This window comes from Pongo abelii, chromosome 5, assembly GCF_028885655.2.
Source record: "Pongo abelii isolate AG06213 chromosome 5, NHGRI_mPonAbe1-v2.0_pri, whole genome shotgun sequence".
In the NCBI taxonomy this organism is placed as follows: Eukaryota; Metazoa; Chordata; class Mammalia; order Primates; family Hominidae; genus Pongo; species Pongo abelii.
The window spans coordinates 163,246,353-163,271,896 of NC_071990.2; the positions used below are offsets into that span (position 1 = coordinate 163,246,353).

Here is a 25,544-nt window from a genome sequence, read left to right on the forward strand (position 1 = left end):
GTGAAGGGGGTTGCTTTCTTTTCCTGGAAAACGTCTTCCAGGGTACATTTGATATGAAGTTTTCACTGCTCGTAAAGTTAGGGGGAAGGAGACTGGAAGCTCAAGGCAGAGGTACCACAGTTATCAAGTTCTATTTGTTTTGCAAACTCTAGGTTTTCTTTATTATGTGTTTCCTTTGTCCACATGAATCTTGTGGACATTTCTTAGTCTAAATTCATGGTATTTTCTCCTGAACAGTGGTTCTTCAAATATTACCCAAAATGAAGGAGGGAAGGATCATTTTTAAGAATCCCAAGTAGTTCTATTTTATTTGTACAAGTGAATAATTTCCTACAGGATAAAATAAAAGACATTGATAATAAGAATACTAGTATCTATTGTTTAAGAAGCAAGGTTACTATTACAATAGTGGAATTTAAGGACATGTTTTGGTTATTTTATAAATTGCATTATTCTATCCTGTATCTTTTAAATTGAGTAATAGATTTCTTAAAAGAAGCTTATAAGATATTAGTTAGAACAATCAGCATATTTGATAAATAAAATGACAACCAGTAAAACTGCCAACTCCCTGGATGAAAAAAGCATTGTATTATTCCCACTGTGAAGGGAGGATAGTGACATTAGATAAGAGTTAGGAAAGTGAAATTGTTGGCAAAATCAGCCGGTGTCTTTATGAAACATTGTCTTCATGAAACATTGTCTTGGATGACATTTCACCTAGTCACCAGTGTCTTCCAGTGATGCCACCTGTTTGCTTTCATGCACCTGTGGGAAGACAGAATGTTTGATTCTGGCATATTTTTTACAGTTTGAATTAAAACCAACTGACTGAACTTGATGGATTGAGTGAGAAAATAATCCTTGTAGGATAATCTTCTCCACCTGGTAGTGATGCACTCACTTTGAGGCTAATGATGCAGGTGAAAAAAAAAAATCTTTGCTGTGACAACTCCTGTCCCTAAAGAAAGTACTGAGCAGAGAAGCAGTTAAGATCCCAAACCCTGGACTCCAACAAAGTAAGGTTAGACTACTTTCTAGCTGGGCAAACTTTAGTAAGTTAACTTCTTCAAGAATCTATTTCTGCCGGGCGCAGTGGCTCACGCCTGTAATCCCAGCACTTTGGGAGGCCGAGGCGGGCGGATCACAAGGTCAGGAGATCGAGACCATCCTGGCTAACATGGTGAAACCCCGTCTCTACTAAAACTACAAAAAATTAGCCTGGCATGGTGGCGGGCACCTGTGGTCCCAGCTACTCGGGAGGCTGAGGCAGGAGAATGGCATGAACCTGGGAGGCAGAGCTTGCAGTGAGCCAAGATCTTGCAAGCCAAGAGCTTGCAGTGAGCCACTGCACTCCAGCCTGGGCGACAGAGCAAGACTCCATCTCAAAAAAAAAAAAAAGAATCTATTTCTTCCTATGCTAGGTGAAGTCAACTCTTTCAGAGGGCTGAAAGAGAAAAGCGAAATTAGATCATAAGTATGAAATTATTACATGGTGCCTGGCACATAAGTGCTTAATAAACAATTGCAATTAGTATTATTAACTCTAATCAGATATTGTTGTTTTAAACAAGGGAGCCACTCAAAAAGGTATATGCAGACTTCTCTGTAAGAAAAAAATATATATATATGTTTACACACACATACACATACACACACACACAAATATATAAGGCTAGGTCTTAATGCCTCTTTCCTCAAATCAAAGCAAAAATCTGTTTCCTTGTCCAGTTACTTACATTTAGTTTGGGAAGTAGGCCTTCCAGTCCATGCATTTAATTCTATTCCTGGCCTGCTTAAATTAGAATGAGCCTCAAAGATAGAAGACAAAGACATACAGGTACTTGTATACCTATATACAACAAGGTATATAGGTATTTATTTTCATATTCAGAAAAAAATCTAGTTTTTACCAATACATTCATTCAAGACACATTTATTAAACACCATATTGGTAGCAAGAATGAACATATTATTAATAATTTTTCTCTCAGAAAGATATATCCTATTTTCTATATTTCTTTTCTATAGATTCTCTTTTAATGTTTGTTTGCATCTTGCAAATTTCCATGTTACTTTCTGGCTTAACTACCTCAGGCTGGGCACAGGAGATGATTTTATGGAGAGTTAAAACTTTTTCTTTTTCTTTTTCTTTTTTTTGATACGGAGTCTTGCTCCATTGCCCAGGCTGGAGTGCAGTGGTGCGATCTCAGCTCACCACAACCTCCGCCTCCTGGGTTCAAGTGATTCTCCTGCCTCAGCTTCCTGAGTAGCTGGGATTACAGGTGCCCACCACCACACCCAGCTAAGTTTTGTATTTTTAGTAGAGATGGGGTTTCACTATGTTAGCCAGGCTGGTCTTGAACTCCTGATCTCAGGTGATCCACCCGCCTCGGCCTCCCAAAATGCTGGGATTGCAGGCATGAGCCGCTGCGCCTGGCAAAAACTTTCTTAAATATATGTATAATATATAAAAACCAAGGATAAAAGTGATGCCTAAAAATAAACTCATTTGAGTTATAGGAGTAGAAACAGAGTGCCCCAAATGTCCGTGGTAAAATATGATGCACCCAGGCACAGTGGCTCACGTCTGTAATCTCAGCATATTGGGAGGCCAAGGCGGGTGAATCACTTGAGCCCAGGAGTTTGAGACCAGCCTGGGCAACATGGTGAAACCCCCATCTCTACAAAACATTTTAACAAAATTAGCCAGGCGTGGTGATGCACATTTGTCCCAGCTACTCAGGAGGCTGTGGTGGGAGGATCGCTTGAACCCAGGAGGTCAAGGGTGCAGTAAGCCATGATGGTGCCACTGCACTCCAGCCTGGGTGACAGAGTGAGACCCTGTCTCAGAAAAAAATGAAAATAAAAGTAAATAAATAAAACAAAATTTAAAAGCCTACCTCATATTTGAAAACAAAGTCTGTATCACTGTACTAATTTTATGTCAAGTCAAAATTACAGATTACCCAATGCTTGTGAACATTTTTAAAAGGTTTCTAGAGGGACAAAAATGCTAGCACTCATTCTATTTGTGAGCAATCATCTTTTCTGAAGTGGAAAATCTAGAATGTTTCTCATCTAACCTAGAGATTCTGAAATGCCCACTAATGGAGAACCAGTCTGGTGGTGTATAACCTTCATGTCTGACCTGGGATTCTGTGGATCATGTGTCTCATCCACTGTATTTCAGTGGTTTTGTTTTGTTTGTTTTTTTGTTTGTTTGTTTTTGTAGAGCCGGGGTTTCACCATGTTGCATAGGCTGGTCTTGACTTCCTGGGTTCACCCACCTCAGCCTCCCAAAGTTCTGGGATTACAGCAGTGAGCCACCATGCCTGGCCAGAATGGCTATTATTAGAAAGATAAAAAATAACAGATGCTCAGGAGGATGCAGAGAAAAGGGAACTCTTATACACTGTTGGAGAGGGTGTAAATTAGTACATCTTCTATGGAAAACAGTATGGATATTTCTCAAAAAACTAGAAATAGAACTACCATATGACCCAGCAATCCCTCTACTGAATATTTATCCAAAGGAAAATAAATCAGTGTGTCAAAGGGATACCTGTACTCACATATTTATTGCAGCACTATTCACAATAGCCAAGATACAGAATCCATCTAAGTGTCCATCAATGAATGAATGGACAAAGAAAATGTGGTACTGATACACAATGGAATATTACTCAGCCATAAAAAAGAATGAAATTCTGTCATTTGCAGCAACATGGTTGGAACTGGAGATTACTATGTTAAGGTAAACACAGAAGGACAAATATCACGTTTTCACACATATATGGGAGCTAAAAATGTTGATGTCATGAAGGTAAAGAATAGAATGATAGTTACCAGAGGCTAGGAAAAATGTGTGTTGGGGAGGTGGCATGAAGAGAGATTGGTTAATAGGTACAAACATGCAGTTAGATAAAGGGAATAAGTTCTAATGTTCCATTGCAGAGTAGGGTGACTATAGTTAACAACAATGTATCGCATATTTCAAAGTGTATATTCCAAATAGCTAGAAGGGAGGACTTTAAATGATCCTAACACAAAGTGATGAGAAATAGTTGAGGTGATGAACACCACAAACACCTTGACTCGATTATTATATAGTCTCTGCATGTAATAAAATATCACTTCTACCCCATAAATATGTACAAATATGTGTATCAATAAAAAATTTTAAAAACAACAAAAAAGCATGAATGGTAAAATTCCACCCTACTAATCATCTCTTGATCACCAACCCAAAACATCTAGTAGGCAAGTTCTGGCTTATATCCAAAGAAAAGCCATTGCTTACTTCAGCAAATTGAGGTTTTTAGCTCAAAATCCAAAATGGAATGGAAGACACAGCTACTTAAGAAGTGGTACTGGTGGCTGGGCGCGGTGGCTCAGGCCTGTTATCCCAGCACTTTGGGAGGCCTAGGTGGGTGGATCACGAGGCCAGGAGATTGAGACCATCCTGGCTAATACAGTGAAACCCCGTCTCTACTAAAAAAGTACAAAAAAATTAGCCGGGCATGGTGGCGGGTGCCCGTAGTCTCAGCTACTTGGGAGGCTGAGGAAGGAGAATGGCGTGAACCTGGGAGGCGGAGTTTGCAGTGAGCCGAGATCATGCCACTGCACTCCAGCCTGGGTGACAGAGGGAGACACCCATCTCAAAAAAAAAAAAAAAAAAAAAAAGAAGTGGTACTAGCCAGGTGCGGTAGCTCACACCTGTAATCCCTGCACTTTAGGAGGCCAAGGCAGGCAGATCACCTGAGGTCAGGAGCTGAAGACCAGCTTGACCAACATGGAGAAACCCCCTCTCTACTAAAAATACAAAATTAGCCGGGCATGGTGGCACATGCCTGTAATCCCAGCTACTTGGGAGGCTGAGGCAGGAGAATCACTTGAACCTGGGAGGTGGAGGTTGCAGTGAGCTGAGATTGCACTACTGCACTCTAGCCTGGGCAACAAGAGTGAAACTCCTTCTCAAAAAAAAAAAAAATAATAATAATAATAATAATAAAATAAAAAAGAAGTAGTACTGACAATAGAAAATGACATTACTATATGTAGGTATCTGCCAAGTATGTAAAATGAGAAGCACTTTGGAATCACAGACAGTAGACTCCACTTGGTATTGTGAAAATAATGTGTGATAAGAGGTCCTGTGGATGAATTTTTCACTTGACATCATTTTGTACCTGGGAAAGTGATTTGATAAATAGAAACACTAAAATATGCCACAGTGCATTTTTATTTATACAAACAATTCACACAGTCTTTTTTAATTTGCAGAACAACTTGACAATTAGAAAGTCCTCAGTGGAGCTGGGAAACTGAAAACTTTCCAGGGGAAGCAGAAACCCAGGTTCTGTTAATTTGCTTCTGGAGACTTGAGCTTTGATTGTAAGTGAATTCCAGACCTCTTGGCAGGTAGGGGAAGGAGCCCGGGATACTCCTATATAGTCCTTATTTATCCACAGGCAAAGTACAGCCTGCTGAAAGATTTTACTGAATTGCCTTAATTTTATGTTTTACCTCTGCTCTGAGGCCAGTTCTCCTGTGGCTAAAAGAGCTGTGTACAATTCACTACCAGAATAACCTGGGCTTTCTCCAAAAATGGTCATGCCCAGTACATCTTCCCACAGGAATTACACTGCTGTTACCAGATGATTTCAGCCAGATGAGAAAACAGTCTGCAGCCAAGAAATTTAGGTCAAAAAGTGCCCTAGTGAAGACATATGGGAAATTTGAAAGGAAGACATGAAATAAATCTAAACATACAATGTTGTAGAAATAGTGTAGGGCATCACATTCACAATGGGGAGGTGATTTTGCCTCCAGGGGACATTTGGTAATGTCTAGAGACAATTTTGGTTCTCACAATTGGGGGTGACAATGAGGGTGCTACTGGCATCCAGTGGGTAGGAGCCAGAGATGCCACTAAACATCCTACAGTGGACAGGACAGCCCCACAGGAAAGAATTCTCCAGCTCAAATGTCAACACTGCTGAGCTTGAGAAACCCTGTGTCGGAGGAAGCAAAGTAAGTTTGGATTCACGGGACAAATGTGCCAATGAGGAGTCTGCATGGATTTTTATAGATTTGTGAATTTGCAGGGGGCTTTTTGCATAGCTGTCTTTTTGCAAAGAGTTCACCGCACTCTGACCTGAATCTGGGGTGCAGATGAGAAGGGAGACTGTCCCATGTGAAGCACTATTTGGGGCAGCCACCTGAGATTTTTCCAGATGTCTGTAGTGATGATGGTTGGACAGGTGGAGCACTCTCACTGCTGGCCCAGGAAGAACCACCCTGCTGCCCCAGTCCTTTGAACACACCCATGTCTGGGGGCAAAACATGGGCTGAGACACAAGCAGGGCTGAGACACAAGCTTTATGGCTGTGATCATGTGATTCCAGGTTGGACTAATCAGAGTGTGGACCCAGAAAATCTGAGACAGTTCTCAGTTAATTTCGAAAGTTTATTTTGGTAAGGTTGAGGACACGTGCCCATGACACAGCCTCAGGACGTCCTGACAACATGTGCCCAAGGTGGTCGGGGCACAGCTTGGTTTTATACATTTTAGCGAGACATGAGCCATCAATCAATAAATGTAAGAAGTACACTGGTTTGGTCTGGAAAGGAGGGACAACTCGAAGCAAAGGCAGGAAGACTCAAAGCGAGGAGGGGGCTTCCAAGTCACAGGTAGGTGAGAGACAAATGGTCACATGCTTTTGAGTTTCTGAATAGCCTTTTCAATAATTAAATTTGTTTTTCAAAATTTTGTAAACCTATAACATTTTAATCTTGATCATAAGATATAACTTCCATAAGCCTTTTATAATCTTTATAACTTTTATTAAGGAATTGGTTAATGTTTCAAGAAAACCTTGTTAATCTGACACAGGAGTCCATACGCTGGTCTTGCATCAGTGTGCCTTTGACATTAATGATTAATTTACAGAGAAACAACTTATTTTCTCTCTTAAAATTGGTCCTTATAATCTCACATGCCCCCCTCTTCCGTGATAGTCCCTGGGCATTGAGGAATTGAATGGCTTTAATTTCTGGCCCTGTATCTCAGGAGTATAGTTTCATAAAGATGAAACTTTGATCAGGCACGGTGGCTCACACCTGTAATCCCAGCTCTTTGGGAGGCCGAGGCGGGTGGATCACCTGAGGTTGGGAGTTCAAGACCAGCCTGACCAACATGGAGAAACCCCATCTATATTAAAAATACAAAAGTAGCTAGGCGTGGTGGCATATGCCTGTAATCCCAGCTACTCAGGAGGCTGAGGCAGGAGAATCAATTGAATGTGGGAGGTGGAGGTCGCAGTGAGCCAAGCTGGCACCACTGCACTCCAGCCTGGGCAACAAGAGTGAAACTCTGTCTCAAAAATAAGAAAGAAAGAAAGAAAGAGAGAGAGAAAGAAAGAAAGAAAAAGAAAGAGAAAGAAAGAAAGATGAAGCTTTAATTGCTGTCAGTGTTTAACACTTAGCAGGACTTGGTGTCCTTTATAGACCCAGGAGGCAAAGCCCTGTAATTTAATGTCGTGAGTACTTTAAAAGCACATGCAGAAAGACACGCAGATGTAATAACCTTAATTAAAAAAAATTTCAGTCTCAGTTTTTTCCTAAGCAAACCAAACTTAATAATAGTAGCATAGAAGTTATTTTGATAAAAATAAAATCTGTTAGGCCAGTTACCAAAAGGCAAAAGAAAAAACTTCAGTAGTATACAGAATACTATGTTGGAAGAAAACATTTCCTTTAGACCTTTAAGAAAACATGCCCTTTAAAAGGGGAGAGAAAGCCAAAAAACCTGGGATGCAATAAAATTTGAACTTTCGGTTAAAAAAAAAATTAAAATCTCTTGTAATTTATTAAGAGTAAATCAACCCTTAAGAAAATCTCATTGTTCTAACCAATAATTTAGGGTGTAAGTGTTTTTTTTTTTTACAAAAGCCCAGTCTCTAGGAAGATCATTATAATTTCCCTTTAATTATAAACAATTTGATCATATAAAAGTTGTTTTTTTAAAATAAATCCTCTTGTTGTGACTTACACAGACCATTCATGACATGCCTGGACTTTTGGTTTGTCCTGAACATCCCTCTTTCTTAAAAAACAAGTCATTTTATTTTAGAACTAAATTTACCATACAAGATTCTTTCTTATATGAAATTATTCCTCTTTGAGCTTTCTTACTTTTTTTTTTTTTTTTTTGAGATGGATACTTACTCTGTCACCCAGGCTGGAGTGCAGTGGCACAATCTCAGCTAACTGCAATCTCTGCCTCCTGTGTTCAAGCAATTCTCCTGCCTCAACTTCCCCAAGTAGCTGGGACTACAGGTGTGCACCACCATGCCTGGCTAACTTTTGTATTTTTAGTAGAGATTGGTTTTGCCTTGTTGGCCAGGCTGGTCTCGAACTCCTGACCTCAAGTGATCCATTCACCTTGGCCTCCCAGAGTGCTGGGATTACAGGCGTGAGCCACCTTGCCCAGCCTAATATAACTTTAGATTCTAAATTATGACGAGTTTGTCTACAAGTATTTATCCCATTGCATTTACCTAATTATTTTAATTGTTTTCCTAGATTATTTATGAAAACTGTGATAGTCATGATTTAAAGTTATGAAACCACCATTGTAAAATTATAACTGAGACAGTGAAAAAGATATGACCTAACTGACTCCATCTTGCTTCTAACCTCCAAGCTGTCCTTGTTCATTCCTGGACTTTGGGAGGAACTATAGTGTAGCTTTCAAACAAAGACGGTAACAGTCCTTTTCCAAAACAAACCTCCTTACTGCCTGTGGACTAGACTGCTTAAAGCCATAAGATTGACATTATGGTAATTTTACTAAATAATTCAAGATGTAACTATTTTTTAAACCAATATTAATGTTTTATTTATTAAAAATTACACAAACAAGGATCATTCTGTCTTGTGCTGGGTTTATAGTTTTGTAACCCCTGTGCCAAATTTTGACACAGTATCCCTGAGAGTATTTGGGAGGGATAAGTATGAAATTGCTTGATAAATAAATGCAAACAAAAATGTATGCTGGTAAGTCTTAAGACGTTTCTAATATTACTTTACCAATAATTTTAAAGCTAGCTTATTTATTAAATATTTTACTTAAGTCACATAAACTTGAAAAAGCATTTGACTAGTCTTTCCCTTTTCTGATACAGTATTTAAATGCCTTTATTTTTCTTTAAGCCAATTAATTAGAGCTCTTTTATATATTTTCAGTAGTGAAACATTGTGTACACAACACATAAATATAGGTGTATTAGGCATGCTGATAGAAGTACATCTTACAGATTCATAAAGACCCCCCCATTTTTTCCTGTCTTAAACTTTCAGGTTCTTGATAACCTGTTTCACAACCATAGGCAGTTGTTAGCTAAATAGCCTGAAATTTGCATATTAAAGGAAAAAACTCAGGTAAAAATCAAATAGCAAAAATATTTACATAAGGTACAGAGAGAAAAAGCCTGGTGGTGTTAGAGGGAGATTAAAGGTGGATGCTAAATCAAACATAAAATTATAGAAATGTATCATAGGATTGTATAAGAAGACCAATTTTATTTAGATAGGGACTTCCTATCTTTTAACTGGATCTCTGGGCTCTGGGCAGAGCCTATGCTGAATCCTGGGTTTCCAAAAAGGAATTATTTTGAGGTTAGACTATGTGATGTTTTTACAGTGCACTTAAAATTTTTTTTTAAGTGTAATCCCAGCACTTTGGGAGGCTGAGGTGGGCAGATAACGAGGTCAGGAGTTCAAGGCCAGCCTAACCAACATGGTGAAACCCTGTCTCTACTAAAAATACAAAACTTAGCCAGGCGTGGTGGAATGTGCCTGTAATCCCAGCTACTCAGGAGGCGGAGGCAGGAGAATTACTTGAACCCAGGAAGCAGAGGTTGCATTGAGCTGAGATAGTGTCACTGCACTCCAGCCTGGGCAATGGAGTGAGACTCCACCCCAAGAAAGAAAAAAATAAAAGGACATAGTCCTAGGAGAGAAAAAAGAAAAACAAAAACATGAAGGCCTTTTAAATACAAACACACACACACACACACCTTGGATGTTAGCTTTTAATTAAGCTGCTTTTTAACCATTGAGCTTCTTTTAAAAAATATTTTTAAATCTCATTACTATATTTCAGCTAGGACAAATTGCTGCTATTTCAGAAGCACCAATGTACGACTTCCTGAGTTTTGTCACAGGCACATCCTTAACCTTGGCAAAATAAACTTTCTAAATTGATTGAGACCTGTCTTGGATACTTTGGGTTCACAAATTGGTAATCAAGAAGGGATTGTGAGTGGAGAGGCCCCTGACCTTTGATAAATCTGTCGTTGCTTGCTACCAGCTTGAGCTATCCCTATGGCTCAAACCAACAGGAAAATTTGCTGAGGCCTGGGCGCCCCCTCGCTCCAGAGTACCACTGTTCTCTCAAAATTTGGTCAAGTTCTAAAGTTTATTTTGCTGTGCAAGTACTTTTGTGGAGTTTTGCTTGCTTCCAACAATGAAGGCAAGTTTTCCTGCTTCCATGATGATGGAAGGCAGGCAACTCCTTTCTGGACTTGCAGCTCACTTTCAACAGGCAAGGCAAGTTTGAGTTCTTCTCCTGTTTCTAGGATGGTAGAGAGCAGTCTTCAACCTGGGACCCATTCCTAGATAAGTAGCTGAATTGTTCTTTTTTTTTTTTGTCTCAGAAATTCTTCTTAATGACTAAAGATTAACAACCAGCTAGTATTAATTATGCCTTACCTTTAGAGTGCTCAGTAATTGTATAAATTGGGCAATTGTTTGTTTTGCTTAACTCTTTTGTTGTTGTTATTTGTTTCTGTTTTGTTGTTGTTTTGGTCTTTTTCCCATTGGGTTTGACCAACTCCATCCAACTTGATCAAATCCAAAGAAAAACTTCAAATTATGGGGAACAAGACCTCTGAATTGGCTAAATTCCTGCAGCTGGAAAAAAAAAAGGAAAAAGAAAAAAAATGGCCAGCAAAAGGGAGAAAAAAGGGAACGATTTTTGATTTTGACTACCCTAGGGGCTTTATTTCCATAACAAGGCCACGTTTTTGCTAGCCAAGCCAGACTGAAAGACAGCAATGGCTGTCGCCCCACACTGCAGTTCAGTAGCTTAGTTCTGCCCTTTTTTTTCACTACTATAGCCTGGGTTTGATTTCCTAAATCAAGTCCTTTTCGGTTTGATATTTGTGCTACTTTTGAAATATCAGCAATTTGTCCCAGCTAAAATATGGTAATAAGATTTAAAAAATTTGTTTTAAGGAGCTCAGTGGTTAAAAGTCAGCTTCATTAAAAGCTAATATCCAAAGTGTGTTTGTGTGTGTGTGTGTGTATGTGTGTATTTAAAAGATCTTTTTTTCCTCTCATAGAACCTTGTTTTTATAAGAAAAGTTTTTTCTTTTTTTCTTCTCAGTCGACTGAAATCTGTTTTCTACGTTAACTTTTGCTGCCTCTCCTTGCTCTTGACACATTGCTACCTGAGAGACCTAAAACATTTTCTAACAGCCTGTGATTCCTTAAAGAAAACAGAGAAGGTGTCAGACTCTCCTTTGGGGTAAACCTCTGTTTTTCATTTTGGAACCCTAAAAGTATAAACAGACAAGTTCATCCCATATCTTAAATTCCTTGCTTTTGTATTGTGTTACCTGATTTTTTTTTTTTTTTTCTGACTAAAATAGTTACTTCAGCAGAGGCTACTCTTGGGTGTTTTACTTAAGGAAGAGTGTAGTCTAGACACTTAGAGAAATGTCTTTATTAAAAAATAGGTGCATTGTAAAAGCATCATGTGTTCTAGTCTCAAAAAGTTATATGTTTTGGGAGACACAGGATTCAGTGTGGGCTCTGCCCCGAGCTCAGAGATCCAGTTAAAAGATAGAGACTAAATTTAGAACTACCTATCTAAACAAAATTGGTCTCCTTATACAATCCTATGATAGATTTCTGTAGTTTCATGTTTGATTTGGCATCCGTTCTTAATCTCCCTCTAGCACATCAGACTCTTTCCCTCTGTACTTTGAGATGTAAACTTTGATATCTGATTTTTCCCCCTAAGAGCTGTTTCCTTAATATGCAAACTTAGGGCTACCTGGCTGACAACTGGCTAGGGTAATAAAACAGGTGTAAAAAGTAAAGTAGAGTTTCCTCTTCAAAGACTTTCCTCCCCATCTAATTAAGAATACACAGTAACTTCTCTTAGAAGCAAAATTTATTCAAAGGCCTGTGCTAACATTCTTAAGTATCTGCTAGCCGTAATAAAGAAATCAATGTACTTTATGGTCTTAGCTCCCACAATTTTGCCTAAATATTTGCCCTGACACGCTTATACTGGTCCAAGCAAGCATTAAGTCATAGCCTGTTCCTCTTCCTTATTTGAAGGTGTTTTTACCTTTCTCAGCATTCCACAAGTTACTTCCTCCTTCCTTTGTTCTCCTCTGCCTTTGCCTCTTTTTAAGAAGTTGTAAGTTGCTAGCCAATCAGGACAAATACAGAATGTGAGGTCCCGTTCCAGCCGATGGAAACCACGCACAGCAGTAAGTTGGATGCGTCAGGTTATAAAATGACCCTGTCTCCTTTGTTCGGTGTACTCTTGTGGCAAAACTGCTGGCGAGTGTACCCTTTCTGCACAAAGTAAAAAAATGGCCTTGCTGAAGAAATTAAATTTATGTTCAAGTGCTATTTCTTCACAGCACCGAAGAACAAACATTTCTTTTTTTTCTTTTTTTGAGTAGACAGTTTCTTTTTTTATTATTATTATACTTTAAGTTTTAGGGTACATGTGCACAATGTGCAGGTTAGCTACATACGTATACATGTGCCATGCTGGTGTGCTGCACCCATTAACTCGTCATTTAGCATTAGGTATATCTCCTAATGCTATCCCTTCCCCCTCCCTCCACCCCACAACAGTCCCCAAAGTGTGATGTTCCCCTTCCTGTGTCCATGTGTTCTCATTGTTCAATTCCCATCTATGAGTGAGAACATGCGGTGTTTGGTTTTTTGTCCTTGTGATAGTTTACTGAGAATGATGATTTCCAATTTCATCCATGTCCCTATAAAGGACATGAACTCATCATTTTTTATGGCTGCATAGTATTCCATGGTGTATATGTGCCACATTTTCTTAATCCAGTCTATCATTGTTGGACATTTGGGTTGGTTCCAAGTCTTTGCTATTGTGAATAGTGCCGCAATAAACATACGTGTGCATGTGTCTTTATAGCAGCATGATTTATAGTCCTTTGGGTATATACCCAGTAATGGGATGGCTGGGTCAAATGGTATTTCTAGTTCTAGATCCCTGAGGAATCGCCACACTGACTTCCACAATGGTTTAACTAGTTTACAGTCCCACCAACAGTGTAAAAGTGTTCCTATTTCTCCACATCCTCTCCAGCACCTGTTGTTTCCTGACTTTTGAATGATTGCCATTCTAACTGGTGTGAGATGGTATCTCATTGTGGTTTTGATTTGCATTTCTCTGATGGCCAGTGATGATGAGCATTTTTTCATGTGTCTTTTGGCTGCATGAATGTCTTCTTTTGAGAAGTGTCTGTTCATATCCTTTGCCCACTTTTTGATGGGGTTGTTTTTTCTTGTAAATTTGTTGGAGTTCATTGTAGATTCTGGATATTAGCCCTTTGTCATATGAGTAGGTTGTGAAAATTTTCTCCCATTTTGTAGGTTGCCTGTTCACTCTGATGGTAGTTTATTTTGCTGTGCAGAAGCTCTTTAGTTTAATTAGATCCCATTTGTCAATTTTGGCTTTTGTTGCCATTGCTTTTGGTGTTTTAGACATGAAGTCCTTGCCCGTGCCTATGTCTTGAATGGTAATGCCTAGGTTTTCTTCTAGGGTTTTTATGGTTTTAGGTCTAACATTTAAGTCTTTAATCCATCTTGAATTAATTTTTGTATAAGGTGTAAGGAAGGGATCCAGTTTCAGCTTTCTACATATGGCTAGCCAGTTTTCCCAGCACCATTTATTAAATAGGGAATCCTTTCCCCATTGCTTGTTTTTCTCCGGTTTGTCAAAGATCACATAGTTGTAGATATGCAGTGTTATTTCTGAGGGCTCTGTTCTGTTCCATTGATCTATATCTCTGTTTTGGTACCAGTACCATGCTGTTTTGGTTACTGTAGCCTTGTAGTATAGTTGGAAGTCAGGTAGCGTGATGCCTCCAGCTTTGTTCTTTTGGCTTAGGATTGACTTGGCGATGCGGGCTCTTTTTTGGTTCCATATGAACTTTAAAGTAGTTTTTTCCAATTCTGTGAAGAAAGTCATTGGTAGCTTGATGGGGATGGCATTGAATTTATAAATTACCTTGGGTAGTGTGGCCATTTTCACGATATTGATTCTTCCTACCCATGAGCATGGAATGTTCTTCCATTTGTTTGTATCCTCTTTTATTTCCTTGAGCAGTGGTTTGTAGTTCTCCTTGAAGAGGTCCTTCACGTCCTTTGTAAGTTGGATTCCTAAGTATTTTATTCTCTTTGAAGCGATTGTGAATGGGAGTTCACTCATGATTTGGCTCTCTGTTTGTCTGTTATTGGTGTATAAGAATGCTTGTGATTTTTGTACATTGATTTTGTATCCTGAGACTTTGCGGAGTTGCTTATCAGCTTAAGGAGATTTTGGGCTGAGACAATGGGGTTTTCTAGATATACAATCATGTCGTCTGCAAACAGGGACAATTTGACTTCCTCTTTTCCTAATTGAATACCCTTTATTTCCTTCTCCTGCCTAATTGCCCTGGCCAGAACTTCCAACACTATGTTGAATAGGAGTGGTGAGAGAGGGCATTCCTGTCTTGTGCCAGTTTTCAAAGGGAATGCTTCCAGTTTTTGCCCATTCAGTATGATATTGGCTGTGGGTTTGTCATAGATAGCTCTTATTATTTTGAGATATGTCCCATCAATACCTAATTTATTGAGAGTTTTTAGAATGAAGGGTTGTTGAATTTTGTCAAAGGCCTTTTCTGCATCTATTGAGATAATCATGCGGTTTTTGTCTTTGGTTCTGTTTATATGCTGGATTACATTTATTGATTTGCATATATTGAACTGTATCACAGGGATGAAGCCCACTTGATCATAGTGGGTAAGCTTTTTGATGTGCTGCTGGATTCGGTTTGCCAGTATTTTATTGAGGATTTTTGCATCAATGTTCATCAAGGATATTGGTCTAAAATTCTCTTTTTTGGTTGTGTCTCTGCCAGGCTTTGGTATCAGGATGATGCTGGCCTCATAAAATGAGTTATGGAGGATTCCCTCTTTTTCTATTGATTGGAATAGTTTCAGAAGGAATGGTACCAGTTCCTCTTTGTACCTCTGGTAGAATTCGGCTGCGAATCCATCTAGTCCTGGACTCTTTTTGGTTGGTAAGCTATTGATTATTGCCACAATTTCAGCTCCTGTTATTGGTCTATTCAGAGATTCAACTTCTTCCTGGTTTAGTCTTGGGAGAGTGTATATGTCAAGGAATTTATCCATTTCTTCTAGATTTTCTAGTTTATTTGCATAGAGGTGTTTGTAGTATTCTCTGATGGTAGTTTGTATTTCTGTGGCATCAGTGGTGATATCCCTTTTATCATTTTTTATTGCGTCTATTTGATTCTTCTCTCTTTTTTTCTTTATTAGTCTTGCTAGCGGTCTATCAATTTTGTTGATCCTTTCAAAAAACCAGCTCCTGGATTCATTAATTTTTTGAAGGGTTTTTTTTTTGTCTCTACTTTCTTCAATTCTGCTCTGATTTTAGTTATTTCTTGCCTTCTGCTAGCTTTTGAATGTGTTTGCTCTTGCTTTTCTAGTTCTTTTAATTGTGATGTTAGGGTGTCAAGTTTGGATCTTTCCTGCTTTCTCTTGTGGGCATTTAGTGCTATAAATTTCCCTCTACACACTGCTTTGAATGTGTCCCAGAGATTCTGGTATGTTGTGTCTTTGTTCTCGTTGGTTTCAAAGAACATCTTTATTTCTGCCTTCATTTCGTTATGTGCCCAGTAGTCATTCAGGAGCAGGTTGTTCAGTTTCCATGTAGTTGAGCGGTTTTGAGTGAGTTTCTTAATCCTGAGTTCTAGTTTGATTGTACTGTGGTCTGAGAGAGAGTTTGTTATAATTTCTGTTCTTTTACATTTGCTGAGGAGAGCTTTACTTCCAACTATGTGGTCAATTTTGGAATAGGTGTGGTGTGGTGCTGAAAAAAATGTATATTCTGTTGATTTGGGGTGGAGAGTTTTGTAGATGTCTATTAGGTCCACTTGGTGCAGAGCTGAGTTCAATTCCTGGGTATCCTTGTTAACTTTCTGTCTCGTTGATCTGTCTAATGTTGACAGTGGGGTGTTAAAGTCTCCCATTATTATTGTGTGGGAGTCTAAGTCTCTTTGTAGGTCACTCAGGACTTGCTTTATGAATCTGGGTGCTCCTGTATTGGGTGCATATATATTTAGGATAGTTAGCTCTTCTTGATGAATGGATCCCTTTACCATTATGTAATGGACTTCTTTGTCTCTTTTGATCTTTGTTGGTTTAAAGTCTGTTTTATCAGAGACTAGGATTGCAACCCCTGCCTTTTTTTGTTTTCCATTTGTTTGGTAGATCTTCCTCCATCCTTTTATTTTCAGCCTATGTGTGTCTCTGCACATGAGATGGGTTTCCTGAATACAGCACACTGATGGGTCTTGACTCTTTATCCAATTTTCCAGTCTGTGTCTTTTAATTGGAGCATTTAGTCCATTTACATTTAAAGTTAATATGGTTATGTGTGAATTTGATCCTGTCATTATGCTGTTAGCTGGTTATTTTGCTCGTTAGCTGATGCAGTTTCTTCCTAGTCTTGATGGTCTTTACATTTTGGCATGATTTTGCAGCAGCTGGTACTGGTTGTGCCTTTCCATGTTTAGTGCTTCCTTCAGGAGCTCTTTTAGGGCACGCCTGGTGGTGACAAAATCTCTCAGCATTTGCTTGCCTGTAAAGTATTTTATTTCTCCTTCACTTATGAAGCTTAGTTTGGCGGGATATGAAATTCTGGGTTGAAAATTCTTTTCTTTTAGAATGTTGAATATTGGCCCCCACTCTCTTCTGGCTTGTAGAATTTCTGCTGAGAGATCCGCTGTTAGTATAATGGGCTTCCCTTTGTGGGTAACCTGACCTTTCTCTCTGGCTGCCCTTTACATTTTTTCCTTCGTTTCAACTTTGGTGAATCTGACAATTATGTGTCTTGGAGTTGCTCTTCTCGAGGAGTATCTTTGTGGTGTTCTCTGTATTTCCTGAATCTGAATGTTGGCCTGCCTTGCTAGATTGGGGAAGTTCTCCTGGATAATATCCTGCAGAGTGTTTTCCAACTTGGTTCCATTCTCCCCGTCACTTTCAGGTACACCAGTCAGACACAGATTTGGTCTTTTCACATAGTCCCATATTTCTTGGAGGCTTTGTTCGTTTCTTTTTATTCTTTTTTCTCTAAACTTCCCTTCTTGCTTCATTTCATTCATTTCATCGTCCATCACTGATACCCTTTCTTCCAGTTGATCGCATCAGCTCCTGAGGCTTCTGCATTCTTCACGTAGTTCTCGAGCCTTGGCTTTCAGCTCCATCGGCTCCTTTAAGCACTTCTCTGTATTGGTTATTCTAGTTATACATTCGTCTAAAGTTTTTTCAAAGTTTTCAACTTCTTTGCCTTTGGTTTGAATTTCCTCCTGTAGCTCGGAGTAGTTTGATCGTCTGAAGCCTTCTTCTCTCAACTCGTCAAAGTCATTCTCCGTCCAGCTTTGTTCCGTTGCTGGTGAGGAACTGCATTCTTTTGGAGGAGGAGAGGCGCTCTGCTTTTTAGCGTTTCCAGTTTTTCTGCTCTGTTTTTTCCCCATCTTTGTGGTTTTATCTACTTTTGGTCTTTGATGATGGTAATGTACAGATGGGTTTTTGGTGTGGATGTCCTTTCTGTTTGTTAGTTTTCCTTCTAACAGACAGGACCCTCAGCTGCAGGTCTGTTGGAGTTTGCTAGAGGTCCACTCCAGACCCTGTTTGCTTGGGTATCAGCAGCGGTGTCTGCAGAACCACGGAATTTCATGATCCGCGAATGCTGCTGTCTGATTGTTCCTCTGGAAGTTTTGTCTCAGAGGAGTACCCAGCCGTGTGAGGTGTCAGTCTGCCCCTACTGGGGGGTGCATCCCAGTTAGGCTGCTCAGGGGTCAGGGGTCAGGGACCCACTTGAGGAGGCAGTCTGCCCGTTCTCAGATCTCCAGCTGCGTGCTGGGAGAACCACTGCTCTCCTCAAAACTGTCAGACAGAGACATTTAAGTCTGCAGAGGTTACTGCTGTCTTTTTGTTTGTCTGGGCCCTGCCCTCAGAGGTGAAGCCTACAGAGGCAGGCAGGCCTCCTTGAGCTGTGGTGGGCTCCACCCAGTTCGAGCTTCCCAGCTGCTTTGTTTACCTAAGCGAGCCTGGGTAATGGTGGGTGCCCCTGCCCCAGCCTCGCTGCCGCCTTGCAGTTTGATCTCAGACTGCTGTGCTAGCAATCAGCGAGACTCCGTGGGTGTAGGACCCTCTGAGCCAGGTGCGGGCTATAATCTCCTGGGGTGCTGTTTCCTAAGCCCGTCGGAAAAGCGCAGTATTCGGGTGGGAGTGGCTGGATTTTCCAGGTGCCATTTGTCACCCCTTTCCTTGACCAGGAAAGGGAACTCCCTGACCCCTTGTGCTTCCCGAGTGAGGCAATGCCTCGCCCTGCTTCGGCTGGCACATGGTGCGCTGCACCTACTGTCCTGCGCCCACTGTCTGGCACTCCCTAGTGAGATGAACCCGGTACCTCAGATGGAAATGCAGAAATCACCGCCTTCTGCATCGCTCACGCTGGGAGCTGTAGACCGGAGCTGTTCCTATTCGGCCATCTTGGCTCCTCCCTTGAAGAACAAACATTTCTAACACAGGTTATCAAGAAATTGGAAATCTAAAATAGGAAGAAAAAATAAGAGGGCTTATGAATATATAAGATCTACTTCTATCTGCATGTCTAATATGTCTATGTATTTATGTGTTGTGTATATGAAGTTTCACTACTAAAAAAGATATAAAAGAGCTCTAATCAACTGGCTTAAAGAAAAAAAAGCACTTAAATCGAATACCTTATCAGAAGAAATGGAGACTTTAACAAAGGCTTTTTCAAGTTCATGTGACTTAAGTCCATCTTTAATAGATAAGCTGATTTTTAAAATATTGGTGAAATAGAATTGGAAATGGCTTCAAAATTGTCAACATACATTATGGTTTGAATTTACTGGTCAATTATTTTATTTTATCTTTTTGAGATGGAGTTTTTGCTCATGTTGCCCAGCTGGAGTGCAATGGCGCCATCTTGGCTCACTGCAACCTCCACCTCCCAGGTTCCAGCGATTCTCCTGCCTCAGCCTCCCGAGTAGTTGGGATTACAGGCATGTGCCCAGCTAATTTTGTATTCTTAGTAGAGACGGCGTTTCTCAATGTTGGTAAGGCTGGTCTCGAACTCTCCACCTCAGGTGATCTGACCGCCTCAGCCTCCCAAAGTGCTAGGATTACAGGTGTGAGCCACCGTGCCCGGCCTTGGTCAAGTATTTTTATATTTATCTCTGCTAGGTGTCAAAATTTGGCAGGAGGATTATAAAGCTATGAACACAGCCCGAAAAATAATTATCTTTGCGTAAAATTTAACAAACAAGACATTTAACTCTAGTTAATGAAAACAGCTAAATCCTGAGTTACTGGCAAAACAGGAAAAAAAAAAAAAACAAAACACCTCATTTATGTAACCTTAAGATTTTCTTAGGAAAACCTTAAATTCACAGGCTATAAAAATAGTTAATGGGGAAATAACTTTAAATGATAACTATCGCAGTTTTCATAAGTAATCTGGGTAAACTATTTTAAAAAATTAATTAGGTAAATGTAATGGCATAAATGTCTGTAAATAAACTTGTCATATAGTTTAAAATCTAAAGTTATATTAAGTTAAATAATAGAGTCTAATTAAATGTCTAACTTCCAATTTTTAAAAAATTATAGGAAAACATTTTTCTAAAAAATGTGTTCTTAAAGGAAAATAATTTTTGTCTAATTCAGAGATTATTTAAAATTTATTTATGATGGCCGAGTGTGGTGTCTCATGCCTGTAATCCCAGCACTTCGGGAGGCTGAGGCAGGTTGATCACTTGAGATCAGGAGTTTAAGACCAGCCTGGCCAACATGGTGAAAACCCGTCTCTACTAAAAATACAAAATTTACCCGGGTGTGATGGGGCATGCCTGTAATCCCAGCTACTCGGGAGGCTGAGGGAGGGGTATCTCTTTAACCTAGAAGGCAGAGGTTGCAGTGAACCGAGATTGTGCCACTGTACTCCAGCCTAGGCGACAGAGCTCTCAAAAGAAAAAAAAAGAAAAAGTTATTTATGAAACAAGGTGAAAGTAACCAGTAAATAAGAGCAATATAAAGAAAGTTACAAATGTAAAGAGGTTTTTTTTTGGCAAGAAAGATTAAAAGGAAAATAATTTTGTATGAGAAAGAATCTTGTATGGCAAAATTTTATTCTAAAATAAAATGACTAGTTATTTTATTTTTTTCTTTCCTTTTTTGTTATCTTTTTTCTTTATTATTTCTTTCTACTATTTTCTGCTGGCAGGAAGTGGCTGGTTATTTAAGAAAGAGGGATGTCTAGAATAAAATGGGAAGCCCAAGCATGTATAAATGACTTGTATTGAGTTTTCTATAATTAAAGGGAAATTATTTATAATAATGTTTCTAGAGATTGGGTTTGATATAAAAATACACTTATACACTAAATAATTGGTTAGAACAATGACATTTTTAAATGTGCTGATTGACTCTTAATAAAATTGCAAGAGATTTCATTTTTTTTTTAACCCAAAGTTCAACTCTTATTGTGTCTTGCTGTTTTCAGTTTTCCCTCCCCTTTGAAAAGCCCTGAGATAATAACTCTCTCCTTCAAATCATTATCAGCTCCTGGAATTTTTTCCTCGGGTTCTAACTATTTGTTGTAGCTTGATGCTAAAAATGTTTTATCTTAAAGTTCAAAAGGAAATGTTTTCTTCCAACATAACATTCTGTGCTTCTGGCTTTAAATTGTTCTATGAATCTGAAAATTTGCACTTATTACCCAGGAAACACTCTTCTTATGTCTAACTAATTGAAGTACTCTTTTCATTAGTTTTGACTTGGCAGGTTACCTAAATGGATTCCCCAGAGGGAACAACAATCACACTGTAGAAGGTCTTCTCTTTGCCTTTTGGTAACTGGCCTAACAAACACATTTTATGTTTTATTGAAATAATTGCTACGCCATTGTTATTTAGTTCTGATTTTGCTTAGAAAAAAAAAACTGAGGTTTTTTTAAACTTAAGGTTGTTACATCCATGTAACTTTCTGTTTTTTGCTTTTAAAGTCCTTGTGCCATTAAGTTACAGGGCTTTGACTCCTGGGTCTATAAAGGACATCAAGTCCTGCTAAATCATAAACACTGAAAGCAGTTAAAGCCTCATCTTCAGACCTAGTAGAAGATGCCAATCAAAATAAACTGTGTTCATAAGACACAGGGCCAGAAGTTGTAACTATTCAACTCCAGGAACTGCTGTGGAAGAAGTGGGTACCTGAGATTGGAAGTGCCAAATTTGAGAGAGAAAATTAGTTCAGTTTCTCTGTAAATTAAACATTAATATTGGAGACACACTGATACAAGACCAGCATCTGGGCCCAGTGGCAGATTAACAAGGTTTTCTAGGAGCATTCACCCACTCCTTAATAAAAACATTGTAAAGTTTATTAAAAATTTATAGAAATTATATCTTACGGTTAAGATAATTAAAATTTAATAAATCTGTTTATAAAATTTTGAGATACATATTAATTGGCCTCATGCTATCTTTATTAAGGCTTATTGTTTGGGAAATTAAGTCTCCTCTCTCAAAAAATAAAGGTTTGTTTTTTTTTTTAAATCTTTGGGTTATTGCTTTGGCTAAATGAATGACTTATTTTACAGTGACCTGTGATCCTATTTTGTGATGTGAAGTGTTTTAGACATTTTTTTTTTTTGAGATGGAGTTTCACTCTTGTTGCCTAGGCTGGAGTGCAATGGTGCGATCTCGGCTCACCGCAACCTCCACCTCCCGGATTCAAGCAATTCTCCTGCCTCAGCCTCCCAAGTACCTGGGATTACAGGCATGCACCACCATGCCTGGCTAATTTTCTATTTTTAGTAGAGACGAGGTTTCTCCATACTGGTCAGGCTGGTCTTGAACTCCCGACCTCAGGTGATCCACCTGCCTTGGCCTCCCAAAGTGCAGGATTACAGGCGTGAGCCGCTGCGCCCGGCTTTTTGTTGTTGTTGTTGCTTTGTTTTGTTTTTTTTGAGACGGAGTCTTGCTCTGTTGCCCAGTCTGGAGTGCAGTGGTGTGATCTTGGCTCACTGCAACCTGTGCCTCCTAGGTTCAAGCGATTCTCCTGCCTCAGGCTTCTGAGTAGCTGGGATTAGAGGAGTGTGCCACCATGCCCAGCTAATTTTTGTATTTTTAGTAGAGACTGGGTTTCATCATGCTGGTCAGGTTGGTCTCGAACTCCTGACCTCGTGATCTGCCTGTCTCAGCCTCTCAAAGTGCTGGGATTACAGGTGTGAGCCACTGTGCCCGGCCGAAACTTTTTATGTTTGACAAACTTTCACAAATCAGATTCAAACTTTGGTCCTCATTAATATTTTGATATTAGATCCCCTGAAGTCCAAAAGAGACATATTCAAGTTATTTGATATAATAAAATCATACGGGAACTATTGTCAAATATGAAATGGCATTTAACCTTCTTTGGATTATATTTATATTTATATAAGTGTGTTATTAGTATGTGTTCCAGAATTGTATGAGATTGTTGTGATTCTGATATGTCCTAGTATATATTATCAGTAGTAACTATTATTATGTAAAATTGTTATATGCCATAGAAGTAACCAAATTTTCTTGTCAATTGTGTTTGTTTAAAAGACTGTTTTAAGACTATTGTTATCCACAGTTGTTGTACTGGTATCCTTTTCTAAAGGTGGTTTTATAATCAGCTACAGGACTCTGGCAGGTGCTCTTGAAGGCAGGTGTTTAATAACTTTGGAGACTGTGACACTAGAATAGAGGAAAAACTTCCAAGACTCTCGTAGACAGGTAATGTATTCAAAAACACTGAATAGAACAAGAGCTAACTATGTAGACTAAACTAATGGAAAACTGAAATAATCTTTTTTTGACTTTTTTTGAAACATTACTAACTCTTTTGTTTCTGAGTCCAGAAAACCCCTTGTCTTTGAACTATTTACAGCTTTTAACAATTGGGTTAACTACACTCCCGTGAGCAAAATCTAAGGCATATTTCTCTCTACCTAATTCCTCCAAATTTGAAAGCTATTTGCAAGCATACTTCTTAATTTATATCAGTATAATTATTTGCATAATTCAACAATAATCTGTTTTCTTTTGTAACAGGATACAGTTGAAGACAATGGTTATTTTACCAGGTCTTTGATTGGAATTGCATACTTTCAGATATAAAGAAACTGCTTTAAGGGATCAAAGTTGACTTAGCCAATAAAAGCCCCTTTGGAAAGCTGGCCTCCTACCTTGTCTACCCAGTTCTTGTACAGGTTTCTGACCTGTGGTAAGTAAAGAATGTCACCTTCTGACAGTTCCATGAGCCCCAAATTATCTTCGGACCTTGGTGAGGAGTTCGCCCAATTAATACAGGTATTTGCAGGCACAGATAAATCTGTGGCTGGGCTCAAGTCTTGGAAGTGAAATCTGGGATTCCCTATGAACAAAGTTCCAGCAAAGCCAATTAAAAAAATAAAAGAGCCTATGTGGCAAATAATTATTCTTGCTGACTTTATGCAAACACTCAGGCCAAGCATAAAAAGAATAACACTTATTTTACACATAAATTTGTCCTATTATTTGTCTTTAGAGAAAATGGGTACTGGAGAAAGAAAAATTATATTTCAAAATGAACTATAGTACACCTGTTATTAGATTCTAGTCTTTCCTAATGCTTTAAAGTTTTCTTTGTTTTCTAGTTTGGACTGAATTTTAAAATTTTTTCTGGCTACAAGTCTCCAAAATAATGTTTTCACTTTTTTCCCTTCTTTCCTCTCTGCCCCTCATTTTTCTTGATTTGAAATTACTAAAAATTAAGCTGTGCCTTCTTAAAGGCTGGAGCCTGGAGCACATGAGGAGAATTCACAGAAGTGCCTGGAAAGGGAACTGCGGTGGATCTTACAGAGCCTTGAAACATGTGGAGGAGTTTGGCTCTTATTCATAAAGGACAAAGTGCTGCCTCCACCTCCCCACCTTTCTAGTTTTATTCAGTGATGTCTATCCTCATGACTTGGGCCATTTTCATCATCATGTCTATTTGGTTACCTAGGTCTGCCATTTTTTTTTTTTCCCAAATGCTTTCCACATAAGATGGCCTGGTTGTCAATTGCTTATCTCGGTGGAATCATTTCTACTCACCTATAAAATGGGAATAATAAAAATGCTATGTATCCAATTGTTGTGAGGATGAAATGGGAATTCTTGGACATGGGGCCTGGTTGCTGGTGTAGGCGTCTGCTCTATTCCCTGCTGCATCCCTCACTTCCTGCCATCCTCTTGCCCCACTTCTGCAGTGCTGAGTGACAGGCCCACAGCCTCCATGCCCTCCTGTTCCTTCCTTCTCTGCTGATCTTTTCTTTTTCCAGACACATCTGCCACTACTGTCTGGTCCAAACACTCTTTCACCTAGGAAGTTTAAGCAGGTTGTTGAACTAGAAATAATTTATTAACTCAGTTACTTATAAACACATTCTTTTCCCACTCATTAAAAGTGGTTTGAAAAATTTATTTCATAGTTCTTAAAGTGCTGAATCAAGTGTTTTTCCTTTGGATGGGAAAGGCCTTTGCCATTTACCTTCATCCACTCATTCATTTGTGAAGATGTATGTGCAGGCCCTATGGTGACAGTGTCTGTCTGAAGTGAAAAGCTCAGCACCCAAACTCTAGAACATCTGAAAACATAGCTAGATCATGTGTTTTCTTCTCTAACAGAGTTAAAGTTAGGGTGCATTTACTCAGTGCCAAGGGGGTGAAAATGTGCGGTTCAGACTTCGACCATGTGGGTGCTCTGTTTTTACCCGGAATACTAACTGATTCCAGGAAAGAGTATTAGGAGATTCAAGATTTCTATTTCTTTTGAACATATGTTATTAGAGTTAATTGTTAGGAAACTATTTTATAGATAATTATTTGAATACTGAAAATGGCTTTGATTTCTAACAGGAAGCCAGGCTCACTTGTTACTTCCACATAATGTGATGAAGGCAAAAGACCACAGTTGTATACATTTGGATAGTTATCCTTGAGACTGGAAATGTCTATAAGATGCAATTGATTGACTTGCTGATTGTCTTTCCTCATGTGAGCATCTTTTCCATGTTCATGACCCACCACTGATATTCTGTGGAA

At 39.1% G+C, this 25,544-nt stretch overlaps 1 long non-coding RNA gene across 1 annotated transcript; it reads left to right on the forward strand.

The window, feature by feature from the left end:
- The first annotated feature begins 5,304 nt into the window (after window positions 1-5,304).
- Window positions 5,305-24,785, forward strand: LOC112133858 (uncharacterized). Its single transcript, XR_002915456.3, has 5 exons — window positions 5,305-5,397; window positions 6,578-6,696; window positions 23,114-23,213; window positions 23,532-23,703; window positions 24,235-24,785. It is a non-coding gene; the product is annotated as an uncharacterized LOC112133858 (long non-coding RNA).
- The last annotated feature ends 759 nt before the right edge of the window (window positions 24,786-25,544 follow it).